This window comes from Gorilla gorilla, chromosome 6, assembly GCF_029281585.2.
Source record: "Gorilla gorilla gorilla isolate KB3781 chromosome 6, NHGRI_mGorGor1-v2.1_pri, whole genome shotgun sequence".
Lineage (NCBI taxonomy): Eukaryota > Metazoa > Chordata > Mammalia > Primates > Hominidae > Gorilla > Gorilla gorilla.
The window spans coordinates 51,431,373-51,447,931 of NC_073230.2; the positions used below are offsets into that span (position 1 = coordinate 51,431,373).

At 46.2% G+C, this 16,559-nt stretch overlaps 1 protein-coding gene across 1 annotated transcript in view; it reads right to left on the reverse strand.

Moving 5' to 3' along the window:
- The window catches only part of LOC129523855 (putative uncharacterized protein FLJ44672), a 69,863-nt gene extending 57,635 nt beyond the window's left edge, over positions 1-12,228 (reverse strand). Inside the window, exon 1 of the mRNA XM_063708518.1 lies at positions 11,628-12,228. The gene's annotated coding sequence lies outside the window, so the exon portion shown is untranslated. The remainder of the gene's footprint in view (positions 1-11,627) is intronic.
- Between the last annotated feature and the right edge of the window lie 4,331 nt (positions 12,229-16,559).

Below are 16,559 nucleotides of genomic sequence, written 5' to 3' on the forward strand. Positions count from 1 at the left end.
GGCCCCCTTCTAGACCTGCTGAATCAGAGACTCAGGGGTGGGCCCAGCATCTTGTGTTTAATAAGCCTGCCCAGTGATGCTGAAGATGTAGGCTGAAGTGCTGGGTTACCTTGGCCAGACCCTGGAACCTAAGTCATCCTCAGCATCCAGATCCTCGGGGCATACTGCCAAATGGAGCCAGCCGTTGGACAAATCATGGCGGGTGGAGGGGGGTGGAGGAGTGGACTAGGCAGGGCTTGTTTCTAAACCTTTCCCTGTGGTCAGGCATAAACCAGTGCCTTGGGGGCCAGCCCATGTTTTCTGCTTCTCTGCCTCGACACACTGTGCCCATATTTCCACCCTGCCCCCCGGGAAATTGAACTGATATCAGATAAATGTGTATCTGACTCAGCCCCACCCCTTCTCTTCTGCAGGCCATATAGTTGCTGCTGACCTTCAGCTCCAACCCCTGCTCAGGTCTTGGCACAAGCTGGCCCTAAGAGGGAGGGCTTGAAGGAGCACCAGCCCCACCCTTGGGGAAGTAACTCATCTTCCTCATCTGCCTGCCTGGGTCTCTGCTGCTGGCTAACACATGCTTCTAATCATGGCTGTTTGGCTCTTGAAAGCTGAGAATTCCCTGCCCCCACTTAGAGGTACCTGATACCTTGTCTTGTCTGCAGAGCCAGGCTCACACATCTCCTTGGTGACATCTTTCCAATTACCCATCCCACCCTCTTTACAGGAAAAGTGAGCAAGTTCTTCCTTTGGGCTCCTGTGACACCCTCAGCTTACCTCACAGCATTCACCTCACTCTATTATAATTATTTACTCTCTGAAGTTCTTTTTGGATTCCTGGCCCCAGGCAGAGCTCAGTAAATGTTCCTCAGGTGGGATGAATGTTCGATTTCCTCCTAATCACCGGCTGAGATCAGTGCACTGCCTTTTATGTATCTGGATTCCTGCTACCTGGAGAGGCAATGCAGGAGCTCAACAAATGAGGGTGACCATGAAGGTGGGAAGAGAACCAGAGCAGGCATTATTGCCTCCTGGGTCTTTCCCACACTGGGTTGAAAGCCTTAGACCCTTCCTGCACTCTCCCTTCCTTTTACCTTTTTAGGAACCAGTGTCATGTCCCTGGAACCTTGTTCTGCAAACCTTGGCTGCCAAATCTTGCAAACTATTGAGAGAATAGCAGAAAGGATTCTGAATAAGGAGATCAAATAATTTATCGCTCAAACTGCGACACTTTGGAGAGTGAATGGGGCAGTATTAATGACAACAGGCGGCCGCGCGCGGTGGTTCACACCTGTAATCCAGAACTTTGGGAGGCCGAGGCGGGTGGATCACGAGGTCAGGAGACCGAGACCATCCTGGCTAACACGGTGAAACCCCGTCTCTACTAAAAAAAAAAAAAATACAAAAAAAATTAGCCGGGCGTGGTGGTGGGCTCCTGTAGTCCCAACTACTCATGAGGCTGAGGCAGGAGAATGGCGTGAACCATGGAGGGGGAGCTTGCAGTGAGCCGAGATTGTGCCACTGCACTCCAGCCTGGGCGACAGAGCGAGACTTGGTCTCAAAAAAAAAGACAACAGGGATAAATAGGAGTGTCACAGGCAAATTGGGAGACATGGACACCCTATCTCTGAGCCATGGGGTGGCTTGGCCCACCTGTGTTCAGGAGCTAAGTTTGGCTCAGTTGGGCCCAGGTAGAAGCGGAACTGCAGACAGTGAAAGAGGTCTCATGGCTGAGGCAGACAGCATTTTTCCATGAAAACTAGTGCCAAATTTTGAACTATGGGCAGGCCAGAATAATGAAATCTCAAAGGTCACCCCCAGCTGCCTCAGGAATGTCTTCATTTTGGGCAAGTCCTCTATCTTCTCAATGGGCCCCACAGTTAGAGCCCCCTACCTCCAGCATGTCCAGATGTTGAGGGACCTCAGGAAGTCACCAACCTAGTTACAATCCTCAACCTGTCTGGCCTTTGTCTAAAAATCATTTTCAGATGCTCTATCTCTTTTGGGCCACACAATGGCTTTCCGGGAGGAGAGTGCTTGGAATGACGGGACATCAGGACACCCGTCACAGAAACACACGACACAGCAGAGTGAATAAAAGGACTTCTGTGTGAGTAAGCATCCCCTTCCCCACACTGGGCAGTATTTTACATGATTAAATGTAATCATGCTTACCATTTATTTTCTTACTGCACCAAATTAGAGGGTGAAATTATCCTCATAACTAAAGGATTCCCCAGATGACAAAAGGATCTCTTTAAGAAGCAGCTTCTCCTGTGTATATTTATAGATCTTTAAATGCTCAGCAGAGGGAGAAAGTAAAAGCGGAAGGATTCCAAGTCGCTGCTTATTAAATATTGTTAAAAATTAAGATGAAGCGAATCTTGGCCGGGCACGATGGCTCATGCCTGTATTCCCAGCAATTTGGGAGGCCAAGGCGGGTGGATCACCTGAGGCCAGGAGTTCAAGACCAGCCTGCCCAACATAGAGAAACCCCATCTCTAGTATAAATCCAATGTCTTGCTGATGTTCCAAATACAAAAATTAGCCAGGTGTGGTGGTGTGCACCTGTAAGCCCAGCTACTCGGGAGGCTGAGGCAGGAGAATCGCTTGAACCTGGGAGGTAGAGGCTGCAGTGAGCCAAGATTGTGCTACTGCACTCCAGCCTTGCTGACAAAGTGAGACTCTGTCAAAAAAAAAAAAAAAAAAAAAGCAGTGAATTTGAAATTATGAGGTTAAAGTGTATTTTCCTATGTTTAGCTTTAAAGGGTCATTTCATCAGTAACGTTTTCTTTCCTACCTTACTGGGTAGGAAGCTAAACTGCCAGACGTCCAGCTCAATACTGGACCCAGAGAGCATGAGTTAGATGACTGGCCATAATGCACACCATTAGAAAGAGGCAGAGCTGGGGCTCGAACTCAGTCCGCAGCCACAAAGCCCAGTCTGAGGCCTTCAGTCCTACCCCACTGGTAGCCAGAGCCGCCTGAGCCCCCAACTTGCAGCCTCCAGCCTCTTCACACCCACCAACCCTTCCTGGGTCTCTTCCAGGTGGGAGCAGTACCCTCCATGATCATGAATCATGAATCACCACCTGATCATGAATCTCCAGGGCTTTGTCCACAGAAGTCGGAATGGTGCTTCCGATTGCTCTAAGGCAGAGTGGGAAGACCACCTCTCAGCGCCCTCCAAGGCCCGTGTGTGCTACTACCGCGCGTGGGACTCTTGACATCTAAGTATACTCAGCCCTCACTGCAGCACCGCATCCCACCGGCAGGGAGCGCTCCTCCTTCTCCAAAGAACGAATCTCCTTTCCTCTTCAGGGCCTTCCTCATGAGGTTCCCGGGCCTTGAAAGCTCTTGCCCATGGTGGCTTATCTACGATCCCCTCTCTATGGGCTGAAAGCTCTATGCATGCTTTTTGTGCTCATCTGTTGGGTTTACTACCCTCTCTTTAGCACTTACGTGCTAAAGATTTAGTACCTGGTACATAATCACCTGTTGAGTGACTCAGCTTTTAGGCGTTCTTTTCTGGCAGCCAAATAGAGACTTCCTGCAGCAGCTCCTGAAGTGGGAAAGCTTTCAACACCACCATGCAATTTGAAATTTCTCCAAAATTCTGTTACCTTTGTACCACCATGAAATGAAAAGCCAACAGGACACATTACAAAGCAACTATGATCATTTTTAACCATTATTATTATTATTTTGAGACAAGGTTTTGCTCTGTTGCTCAGGCTGGAGCGCAGTGGCGCGATCTCAGCTCACTGCAACCTCCGCTTCCCGGGTTCAAGCGATTCTCCTGCCTCAGCCTCCTGAGTAGCTGGGACTACAGGAGCGTGCCACCATGCCCAGGTAATTTTTTGTAGTTTTAATACAGATGGGGTTTCACCGTGTTGGCCAGGCTGGTCTCCAACTCATGAGTTCAAGCAATCCTCTTGCCTCAGCCTCCCAAAGTGCTGGGATTACAAGTGTGAACCACCGTCCCAGAACTTTTTGATAATTATTTACAAATAAAAGAGGTAAGTAAAATTTCCTTAAGACACTGAAGTTCTAAAAAATATTAGTTTCTTTTACAATGTGTCATATAAAGACCTCCCTGGAAGAAGATCCTATTCACAAAAGCAACCAAAAAACACAAACTATCAAAAAAAATAAACAACCAAACATAATCAACATAAACAACCAAAGACATAAACTACCTAGGAACAAACTTAAAAATAAATGCAAAGCTGGGTGAGTGGCTCAACACTTGTAATTCCAGAGGTTTGGGAGGCTGAGGCAGGAGGATCAATTGAAGCTAGGAGTTCAAGGTTAGTCTGGTAACATATTGAGAACTCCCTCTCTACAAAAAAAAATAGAAAAAGAAAAATAGCCTGGTGTGGTGGTGCAAGTCTATGGTCCCGCTACTTGGAAGGCTAAGGGGGGAGGATCACTTGAGCCTCAGACTTTGAGGCTTCAGTGAGCTACAATCATATTGCTGCACTCCAGCCTGGGCAACAGAGCAAGCCCTCATCTTTAAAAATATAAGAGTAGAAATACATAAATGCATAGAAATGATGTGAAGAAAACTATAAAACTTTCCAACATACATGAAAATTTTAATAATACTGAATGACAATTCTCAAAATCAAGATGTTCATAGTAGCATTATCCATAATAACCTAAAATTAGATAAAATTAGATAAAATCCAAATATCCATCAACAGTAGAATAGATGAATAAATTGTTGTGTATTCACACAGCAATAAAGAATGAACTCCTGCTACACCCAACAACATGGATGAATGGATCCATAATGATGAATGGAATAAGCCAGTCATCAAATAATACATATTATATGATCCATTTATCTGAAGTTCAAAAGTAGGTAAAACAAATCAAAGGTGATAGAAACTGGAAGACTGGTTACCTTTGGAGGAAGTAATGATCGGTAGAGGGCACAAAGGAGGCTTAAGGAGTGATGGTTACACGTGAGTATTCACTTTTTAAAAATTAAATATTAGCTGGGCGCAGTGGCTCACACCTGTAATGCCAGCACTTTGGGAGGTTAAGGTGGGTGGATCGCTTGAGCTCAGAAGTTTGAGACCAGTCTGGGCAACATGGTGAAACCCCATCTCTATAAAAAATACAAAAATTATCCAGTCATGGTGGCACATGCCAGAGTCCCAGCTACTTGAGAGGCTAAGTGGGAGGATCACCTAAGCCCGGGAGGTCGAGGCTGCGGTGAGCCATGATCACGCCACTGCACTCTAGCCTGGGTGACAGAGACCCTATCTCAAAAAAATAATAATAATAATTTAATATTAGAGCTTATCCTCCAAAAATACAGCAATTAAAATGAATGGGCTACCACTATACTTGACAACATGAGTAAGTTCATAAAGATAATATTGAGTAAAAGAAATCAGACACAAATGAGTACATACTGTATGATTACATTTATATAAAGCTAAAATAAGTCAGAATTAATCTAGTATATTAAATGTTGGACGAGTGCTTACGTCTGGAAAGGAGGTGCCGTGAAGACAAGGAGGGGGCTGGGCGCGGTGGCTCATGCCTGTAATCCCAGCACTTTGGGAGGACAAGGTGGACCACCTGAGGTCAGGAGTTTGAGACCAGCTTGGCCAACATGGCAAAACCCTGTCTCTACTAAAAATACAAAAATTAGCCGGGCATGGTGGTGCACACCTGTAGTCCCAGCTGAGATCGTGCCACTGCACTCAAGCCTGGGTGACAGAGTGAGACTCTGTCTCAAAAAAAAAAGACAGGGAGGAAGCACGAGAGGGGTTCAGAGTATTGGTGTTTCTCTATATCTTAATCTGGGTCAAATATATAGGTATTTTTTTCCTTATTTACATTGAAGGACTAGAGTGAGTCATATTTATACAGGTGCATTTTTATGATTTTTCATCAAACTATAATTTGTGCACTTTCAGTATATGTGATATACTTTTTTTAAATTTTTTACTGTATGTATTTGAGGTGTATGACATGATGTTTTGATATACTGACTTATCTTGATAGACATAATGAACTGATTACTATCAAGCAAATGAACATACCCATCATCTCATATAGTTACCTTTCTTTTTCGTGATGAGAGCACTTCAAACCTACTCTCTTGGAAAATCACTGATATACAATATTATTGGCTATAGTTTTCATGCTGTACATTAAATCTATAGCCTTACTTATCCTACAAGGCTGCAACTTTGTTCCCTTTGACCTGCATCTTCCCATTTCCTTCTATCCTGCAGGGCTCCCACCCTCCATAACTACCATTTTAATGTTTCTGTATATTTTATATATGTGTGTATAGATAGATAGATGATAGATAGATAGATAGATAGATAGATAGATAGATAGATAGATAGATTTAAAATTTACAAAAAAAAATGCATTCCCTTTGACATTGCAAGTCTACTTTTAAGAACTTTTCCTAAGGAAACAAAACAAAAGCTCCCAAAGATGTACAAAGATATGCATGGAAGCATTATTTACAATAAATAAAAATTAGAGACAACCTAAATGTCTAATGATAGGGGAGCCAGATGAATAATTTATGAGACAGACAAGTACTGAAATATTATCCAGCCAACTATAGATGACATAGACCTACATTTATGGATCTAGAAAAAGGCTCACTGTAACAGCTCAGATGACAAAAACAGGTAAATATATTGGTGTTTTCAAATATAATACCAAAATGTTTTGTGTGGTAACTTTGGGTGGGGGATTATGTCTGATTATTTTGCTTTTTCTTATATATTTTTCTTTTCTTTTTATTTAAAAAATTTTTTTTCAAGACAGACAGAGTCTTGCTCTGTCACCCAGGCTGGAGTGCAGTGGCGCAATCTTGGCTCACTGCAACCTCCACCTCCTGGGTTCAAGCGATTCTCCTGCCTCAGCTTCCCAAGTAGCTGGGATTACAGGCACGTGCCATCATGCTCAGTTAATTTTTGTATTTCTACTAGTGGTGGGGTTTCACCATATTGGCCAGGCTGGTCTCAAACTCCTGACTTGGTGATCTGCCTTCCTTGCCCTCCCAAAGTGCTGGGATTACAGGCATAAGCCACTGTGCCTTCCCTTACATATTTTTTTCTAACTTATCTATAAAACTCATATCTTTACAGGCATGGTGGCTCACGCCTGTAATCCCAGCACTTTGGGAGGCTAAGGTGGGTGGATCACTTGAGGTCAGGAGTTCGAGACCAGCCTGACCAACATGGTGAAACCCAGTCTCTACTAAAAATACAAAAGTTAGCCGGGCATGGTGGTGCATATCTGTAATCCCAAGTACTCAGGAGGGTGAGGCAGGAGAATTGCTTGAACTCGGGAGGCAGAAGTTGCAGTGAGCCAATATGGCACCACTACACTCCAGCCTGGGTGACAGGGCAAGACTCTGTCTCAAACAAAACAAAACAAAACAAAACAAAACAAACAAACAAATATATATATATATATTTAGCTATTTTACTCACTATAAGACAGCCCAGCTATTGATAAACAGATGATTGCCTCCCCTAAGAACCTGTAGATAGATCCAGAATGGTGTTCCAGCCACAACCACGTTAGTCATGGTACTTTGTAGGTATGACCTCAATTTTAGAGCTGCCTTTTCTAGACCCATAAAAGTGAAGATAGTTTTGTTTTGAGGGCTTAAAATTATTCAACATATGTAAAGCATTTTTGTTAACTGACACACAAAAGACACCAATAAATGTCATTGCCCTGCTTTTGGTGTATCCAAGGAACTTAATTTCAGAATTTGGGTTTCAGATACACCACATCATTTCAAAAGATGCCCAGTTTTCCAGGGGATTAATAAGTAGTCTGTAGTCTCTCTTGTTTTGATAAAGTATTTTTGTCTTTGTGTCAGTTACTTTGGATAAAAATTGCCAACAGTTCCTGGACCCTTTTCCTTCAAGAGAGCAAAAGAAATGGGACTGGTGGGTTAGGACAGATATTCTTTTTTTTTTCTTTGAGGCAGGGTCTCTCTCTGTCGCCCAGGCTGGAGTGCAATGGGATGATCTCGGTGCACTGCAACCTCCACCTCCCAGGTTCAAGCGATTCTCCTGGCCGAGCCTCCCAAGTAGCTGGGTCTATAGGTGTGTGCCACCACACTTGGCTAATTTTTGTCTTTTTAGTTGAGATGGGGTTTCATCATACTGGTCAGGCTGGTCTCGAACTCCTGACCTCAAGTGATCCACCCACCTTGGCCTCCCAAAGTGCTGGGATTATAGTCATGAGCCACCGCACCTGGCCTCAGGTATTCTTGTTTAATCCTGTCAGCAGGTTGATTGCCGCACTTGTGCTCCAAGTTTGATATATAAAGGATCAACTTCTGAAAGGGTTTAGAAGAAGCCAGACTGTGAGGTTTCCACCCACGCCCCTCTGGGCTCTGATACTATAACAGCATGGAGGTGGCATACGTCTCAGGATCCCTGGAGAACAGCAGGTGGGCTCTTTGACTGTATTTTTCTATTCAACATAGTTAACCAAGTGACTTCAGACAGACCAACCGACTATGCCACACTCAGCAGTCCCTGGCCTCAAAGCTTCTGCCTCCTAAGTTTCTTTTTTTTTTCTTTCAATAAGCCCAACCAGAAGGACAAGCCATAGGCATAAGCATAGCATTTGGTGGGTAGAGAGGAAACTGAAGTCCCTTCCAAACAAAACTCCATGTCCTCAATATGTTAAGAGGTACCTCCCCCAACATGGCTAGTCCTAGTATAAATCCAACGTCTTGCTGATGTTCCAAAGGAGAAAAATGCAACTGTCAGAAGCCTGACAGACTATGAAGCATGTAAGTACATGAAAGCTACATAATTGGCTGGGCACAGTGGCTCACACCTGTAATCCCAGCACTTTGGGAGGCTGAAGCAGGAGGTTCGCTTGAGCCCAGGAGATTGAGATCAGCCTCAGCAACATAATGAGACCCTGTCTCTATAAAAAATAAAAATAAAATATTAGCCAGGCCTGGTGGCATGGTGGCATGGTGGCATTGTCCTAGCTACTCCAGAGGCTGAGGCAAGAGGATTGCTAGAGCCCGGGAGGCTGAATCTGCAGTGAGTCATGATTGTGCCACTGCACTCCAGCCTGGGCAGCAGAGTGAGACCCTATCTCAAAAAAAAGAAAAAGAATACTACATAATTTATGAAACAGAAGTTCATTTATACTGTGACAGTGTGTAAATATTGCAATTCTTTCAGTAAGACAGAAACTAAAAACAAAGGTTAACTTACGAGTATGTTCATATAAAGAGACCACATTGGCAAAAGAAGAGATGTGTGTGGAAAATCTTTCTATTTTATCCACTAAAAAAGCTACCCCATTTTCTCACCTCTCCAAACGATAATAATAGCTAAGATTTACATACCACTTAGTAACGCTTCATATGCATTCACTCATTTATTCCCCTTAACTACCCATGAGGCAGATAGTATTTTTCTCACTAGTTTACAGATGAGGAAACTGAGGTCGTTAACCATCAGCCCTAGCAGCACGAGCCTTGCTACTTCACTTTGTCATCACTCAGCTCTTTCAGTGGTTTTTGAGGCCTGGCTAAAGGCCAGTCTCCCTGGTCTAGGCTTATTGGTTCTGAGATAAGAACTGCCAGACCTCCATGCACCCTAGGGATAGCTTCCTGCCACCAGCTGAGATCAGTGATGCTGGGTTATCCATAGCTATAAAGGGCTGTCATCACTGAGACTGTCGGCATCCCTGCAATCTGGCTGGCTCCTGCCTGGTTCACCCACCTCCAGGTTGTTAAGTTAGGTCAGAAATGCGGGGCTTGTCTCTCACTGGTTTATTCCTCTTGAGAGCTACTTAGAGAAGTGGAGAGATCAATACTCTTGAATGGAAGAAGGACATGAGTCCGTAGATCAGGAGAGATCTGAGCTGCCAGTAAAGAGGTAGGAACTATCTGCAGAGAGGGTACTTGAGGTGAGAAGCCAGCTTAGGCCAGTACCCACAGGGATGCCAACATCTAAGCATCTGGCAGATGACTTGGTGTTATTTCCTTAAGCTCCATAATTACCTCTGGTTTGTTATTCTCCTTGCACCCAATTGTGTTTCCACAATAAAAACTGCAAAACCCTTAATTATGGCAAAGTTCTGTAACCTTGTCTTTGGGAATAGTGAGGACAGAGGGAATGTAAGAGACAGGGTCCCATTTTACAGCAGATTAGGGTAAATCTAACTTTTTGCCTATTTTATTATTTATTTATTTTTGATTTTTGTTGTTGTTGTTGTTGTTGTTGTTTTGAGACGGAGTCTTACACTGTCACCCAGGCTGGAGTGCAGTGCCATGATCTCAGCTCACTGCAACCCCCGCCTCCCAGGTTTCAAGCAATTCCCCTGCCTCAGCCTCCAGAGTAACTGGGATTACAGGCGTGCACTATGCCCGGCTAATTTTTGTTTTAGTTTTTGTTTTTTTTCAAGACGGAGTCTTGCTCTGTCATCTAGGCTGGAGTGCAGTGGCACGATCTCGGCTCACTGCAATCTCCACCTCCTGGGTTCAAGAGATTCTCCTGCCTCAGCCTCTCGAGTAGCTGGGATTACAGGCACACACACTATGCCTGGCTAATTTTTGTATTTTTAGTAGAGACAGGGTTTCACCATGTTGGCCAGGCTGGTCTCGAACTTCTGACCTCGTGATCCGCCCACCTTGGCCTTTCAAAGTGCTGGGATTACAGGTGTGTGCCACTGTGCCCAGCCTAGGGTAAATCTATATATAAAAAAACTGATGCCTGGAACGGGAAGGAGACTAGCAAATTAAGGTACAGACCTCTCAAGATCTACTGGAGGGGAGAGTGAAGTGACCAGGGTAAGAGAGAAGCAAGCTGAATCCCTAGGAATTCCAGAAGTGGGAGGTGAGGTGGAGAGAGGAAGACCAGGAAGCCAGACTAGCTTAAAGAGGAACGAGTTAACAGAAGAATAAGCATGATGACCCAACACAGAATACAAATTTAATAAGAACCCATTTTCTTTATTAAAAATTAAAGACATAATGGCCATTTATTAAAAGCCATGTGTTTGGCACTTTTTGTAGTGGTTTCACATAATTCTAGGGGCATCCCACTGAAGAAGGGTTTACAATCCTCATTCTACAAATGGGGAAGCAGAGGCTCTGAAGGATCTCCTTGTGAATTGCTAATTAGAAGCTCTGGAAATTACCTATGTTCTGACTCAGCCACTTCCTCACTGTAGGACTGGGGCACGTCACTTCATCTTGAACCCTTGAAAGACACCTGGCAGCTGACCGACCCCTCTGACTGGGAGTCACAGGACTCTAGGGGTTCTAATGTCCCTCCACTGCACTGTCCCCCTGCCTCCTGCATTCTGTCAACCTTAAACAATGAAGTTCAGAAAATGTAAATAAGCATAGAGTTTATTTGAACACAAAGATTGAGGATGGCCATCCAGGAAAGCGCTGACTCCAAACAAATGATGTCAGCGTTTCCAAGGTGAAGTTAAGGTTTCAATTATATAGACGGAGGCAGGGACATTCCAGCAGAATTACAAATGTGCATGCAAGTTGCATACCTACAACGATGTGGTTGGTTTCAGATTGCTACATTCCAAGGAAGATTATGACTGTGAGGAGGGACAATGATCTAAAGGGGTCTTACCTTGGATGCTACTTGGTCTTCTCAATTATTTACAGCGGAAAAAGGCAGAGGTTGCATCTGCATGCCACATGACTCAGGCTGCATAGCCACATTCCTCTCAAGGCTCGGGATCATGTAAAGTTCCAGCAGCTTTAAGTTGTAATTCTTTTAAGTTTGATTTAATTTAACAGTTCCAAAATCCCTGTTTTACAGGTAAAGAAACTGAGGCCAGCAGCAAGGGCAGGTCTAGCATCCAGGTTCCCTCTTAAGTACCTCTGATTCTGAAGCGGAACCTGCTTACAGAACATCACGGGCGGCTCCAGGGTCTATATAAGAAAAACAGATGCCCAAGCGGGAAGGAGACTAGGAGGCCGTGTTGAGAAAACCAGACCCAGCCACTGGCCTTGAAGTCCGGATGGAAGCTTGGCGCTTGCCTCGCCTCGTCTTCCTTCCGCCCTGGTGCTGAGCGGCTAGTCCAGAGCCGGCAGGATCTGCGCTTCCGGTTTCCGGGCTCTCCGGGTGTAGCCGCCTTTACCCTGGGGGATCCCCTCTCCTCCAGCAGGCCGGGGAGGCCTACGTGGGCGGCTTCGTTGCAGCCAGCTTGCAGTTGTCACGGAAACCTCCTCCGGCGCCTCCAGGGACCACAGCGGGAGAGGAAATAGCCACCAATGAGATAGCGGGGGTCTCGTGACGTCACGGTAGCTGGGCAGGCTTCACAGCGTTAGCCCGCGAGCTCAGCCGATCCCAGGAGTCTCAGGCCGGGGGTTGGGGTTCTGGTACAGGGCTAGGAGTAAGAGTGGCAGTCTGAGAGACGCAGCTTCGTCGCCTCCAGGGTGTCCCAAGGCACCTCCTATCAAGTTCCTCCAAAATGCACCTCTCCCCTCCCCCTCACGTGCTTCTCCTCCTGAATTCCATTTCGATGCAGGCACCGCCGTCTACTGTAAGAGGAGCGGCCCTTGGGTGGGGGAGAGTGGAAGAGGAACTGTCGTTGGCAGAGAAGACTTCAGGAGAAATCCGGTCCCTGGCTTTCGCTTCTGCAGGGCCAGGCCGAGTGGGGTTCAGGCAGCGATGGGAGCTCAGGAGAAGAAGGGCTTTTCCTAACGGGGGAGGGTGGGAAAGGGAAGTGCCACCCTGGAAAACTGCTCCACTAGTTGCAGTGTGCATGGCGGGAAGGAGGAGAATTGGCTAGAGCTGAGCTGCAGGGAGCCTGAATGACACCTTGTCTTGCTGCAGATGGCCCCAAACCCTGCGGTGCTCTTCCGCAGGTGGTCATAGGACCTGGCTCAGTCCAGCTTGAGGAGGGTCCCCGGAAGGAAGTCATTCCTCCTTCCCTTCTCAGAATTAATAAGAACCAACTATGAGCCAGGTCCTTTTCCAAGGCCTGGGGATGCAGTAATGAATGAGAGAATAAGGTTCCTGCCCTCAAGGAGACTGGCTCTAGGACGTGTTAAAACTTAAATTCCAAACTCTCCACCCCAGCCTCTGCTCTGGAAGTGATCGTTTGTACTGAACAAAGTGAACACATTATAACCAGACATGGCCCTAGAAAGGGTATCCATTCTTGATGGTGCCCTGACCATATCTGGAAACCTGCTCCTTTGCAGTGCTCGGGGCTGAGGTCTTTGGGCCGCCTCCTGAGGCCCCAGCTTGGTGTCCATCCTGTCCCATCCTCTCTGTATGTTCTCTTCACCTTCAGTTTCTGCTTCAAGGATTCCTCCAGAAAGAACGGGGCTGGGCTGGAAGTGGTTTATCCTAATCTCTCGTCCCCAGGAAGGAGTACATGGGCTTGAGACTTACAAGGTCTCAGGGTTTCAGGCGTTTGGAGGCTGATCAAGAAAAAAGATAGAAACACTAGAGGCAGGCACACAGAAGCTTTATTGGGCAGTGCTTGGATAGGGATGCATAAGCGGGGAAGTTCCTCATAGCGTGAGACCATCCACAGCTTTAAGATGGGGGAGCCATCTTCCAGAATGGGAGAGTTTAAAGCATCTCCTGGGGGAGAGGGTGACCAGAGAGGGGGCTTCCCTGTCTAGGTGATGTCCCTCAGCAGCATGGCAGGGAGTCTCCAAAGGGAAGCAGCAGCTTGGGGTCTTATAACTACAAAGCTATGTCGTATCTATTGCTAGCAAATGTGTGTGAGGTTTTGCAGGGTATGCAAAGCAGGCAGCCTCTAAGTGGCTAAAAATATGCTTCTTTGGACCATTTTAAAAAATAACTGGATGTGTAGAAATTTGAATGTGGCACTGGCAGGCTTTTGAGCTAACAGGTCTCAGCCCATGGTGAAGAAATTAACAACCTAGGGACCCACACACAGAGGCCACCTTTGGCTCATCGATATAACACATGGACTGAAGGAAGAGAGAAAGGTCTGCTGCTGGCCTTGCCTCTTGGCATGACCTTGACCCAGGGTCCTCTCAGATAGTACATGAGGGACATCTCATAGCAGGCATTCCCACCCTCCAATGACTCTTAAGCCTGCCATTCAAGTCCTTCATGATCTGGGTCTGCTGAGTCTTACACACCCTGTGCTGAGTGTGGTAATAGCGTCATGGGCAAGGTAGTCTTCAATGGGTGAGACAGAACTTTCCTCATGTCATGTCCCACTCAAGAACCTTAACAGCTCCCTATTGTCCACTTTGTCCTGAACACAGGCCTAGCCAGATCCACTGATTCTTAGTGCCATGTCTGCACTGCCTTGGCCACTTGCAGAGGTCATTCTACTGCTTTCTGGGTAAGTAAGTTGTTGAGTTCTTTGGGACTTAGTGAGATGTTCTCAAGCCTGCTGGCCTCAACGCCTGTGGCAGACGCTCCACTTATTCCCCACTTTCTGTTCTCTTCTTCTTCTATGATAACAGAATCTCACACAGCTACCCTGAATAATATCTGTATTTCCTGGCCTCTCTTGCACCCAGGTGTGGCCAGGTGTGTTAACCTCCGAGGGCTGCTCTACCCAAGCACTGTGAATCGAGTGACTTAAAACAACAGAAATTGATTGTCTCACAGCTATGGAGGCTAAAAGTCCAAAAGCAGGGCTGTGCTCTCTCTGAAACCTGAGAGGTGAGTCCTTTGTTGCCTCTTCTGGCTTCTAGTGTTTGCCAGCAACCCTTGGCATTCCTTGCCTTATAGACACATCACTCCAACCCCTGCCTCTAGCATCCCATGGCATCTTTTCCCTCTGGGCCTCTTTTCCTCATCCTATAAGGACATCCGTCATATTGAATTAGGGCCCACCTTAATGACCTCGTCTTTTTTTTTTTTTTTTTGAGATGGAGTCTCGCTCAGTTGCCCAGGCTGGAGTGCAGTGGCATGATCTTAGCTCACTGCAACCTCCACCTCCACCTCCCAGGTTCAAGTGATTCTCCTGCCTCAGCCTCCCGAGTAGCTGGGACTACAGGCGCCCACCACCATGCCCGGCTAATTTTTGTAGTTTTAGTACAGACGGGGTTTCACCATGTTGGCCAGGATGGTCTCTATCTCTTGACCTCGTGATCCGCCCGCTTCGGCCTCCCAAAGTGCTGGGATTACAGGCGTGAGCCACCGCGCCCGGCTGATCTCGTCTTTTTTGTTTGTTTGAAATGACAGTCTTGCTATGTTGCCTGAACAGGTCTCAAACTCCTGGGGTCAGGCAATCCTTCCATCTCAGCCTCCTAAGTAGTTGGGATTACTGATGCACGCCACTACACCCAGCAGTGACCTCAATTTAACTTGATTACATTGGCAAAGATCCTCTTTCCAAATAAGGTGACATTCACAGGTACCAGTGCCTGGGACTTCAACTATCTTTTTGAGGGACACAATTCAAACTCTAACAAGTGACTAACTTCTGGTCAAACATTGTGATGGAAATACATAGGAGCTCCAAAAACATTTCATAGGAAACAGCATGTGTGTTCCCTTTGCTCTTTCTTTGTCTCTCTCTCCATCCTGCTGCCCAGAACATGGATGCTACCATCTTGAATTATGATGTTGAGGCCACACAAGGCAGAGAAAAGCCTGGGCTCTCAACAGTGTAGAACACCTTTCCAGCCAGCCCTGGGAAACCTACCTGGACTTTTACTTTTTTTTTTTTTTTTTGAGACAGAGTTTCCCTCTGTTGCCCAGGCTGGAGTGCAGTGGCACGATCTCGGCTTCCTGCAACCTCTGCCTCCAGGGCTCAAGCGAGTCTCCTGCCTCAGCCTCCCAAGGAGCTGGGACTATAGGCGTGCCCCACCATGCCTGGCTAATTTTTGTATTTTTAGTAGAGGTGGGGTTTCAGCATGTTGACCAGGCTGGTCTTGAACTCCTGACCTCAAGTGATCTGTCCGCTTTGGCCTCCCAAAGTGCTGGGATTGCAGGCGTGAGCCACCGCGCCCGGACTTTTTTTTGTTTTTGTTTTAGAGACAAGATCTTGCCCTGCTGCCCAGGCTGGAGTGCAATGGTGTGATCATGGCTCACTGCAGCTTTGAACTTTTGGGCTCAAGCCATCCTCCCACCTTCTTGGCCTCCCAAGTAACTGCAACTACAGGTGTGAACCACCATGCCTGGCTAATTTTATTTTTATTTTGTAGAAACAGAGTCTTGCTGTGTTGACTGTTCTTGAACTCCTGGCCTTAAGCAATCCTCCCATCTTAGCCTCCCAAAGTGTTGGGATTACAGGCATGAGCCACTGTGCCTGGCCTTTTACTACAAATAAAAATAAACTTATAAGTGTATAAATCCCTTATTATGGAGTTTCTATCCCTTGCAGAACCCAGTTGTAGCACACATACTTCATGCTATCTCAGACTTGGAGCTTATTAATGAGGTTTGATTTCTCCTTGGAGTTACCAAGGGGAATAGAGCACAGGTGCTTTTGGTTTTAGATCTTCAGATTTATTTGGGGATTCTATCATGCATTCTCCTTCTCAGAGACACTCACCAGTGCCTAATCTGGGACTTCTTTTCTGGCTTTTTTTTTCTCCCTTCACTCAATTC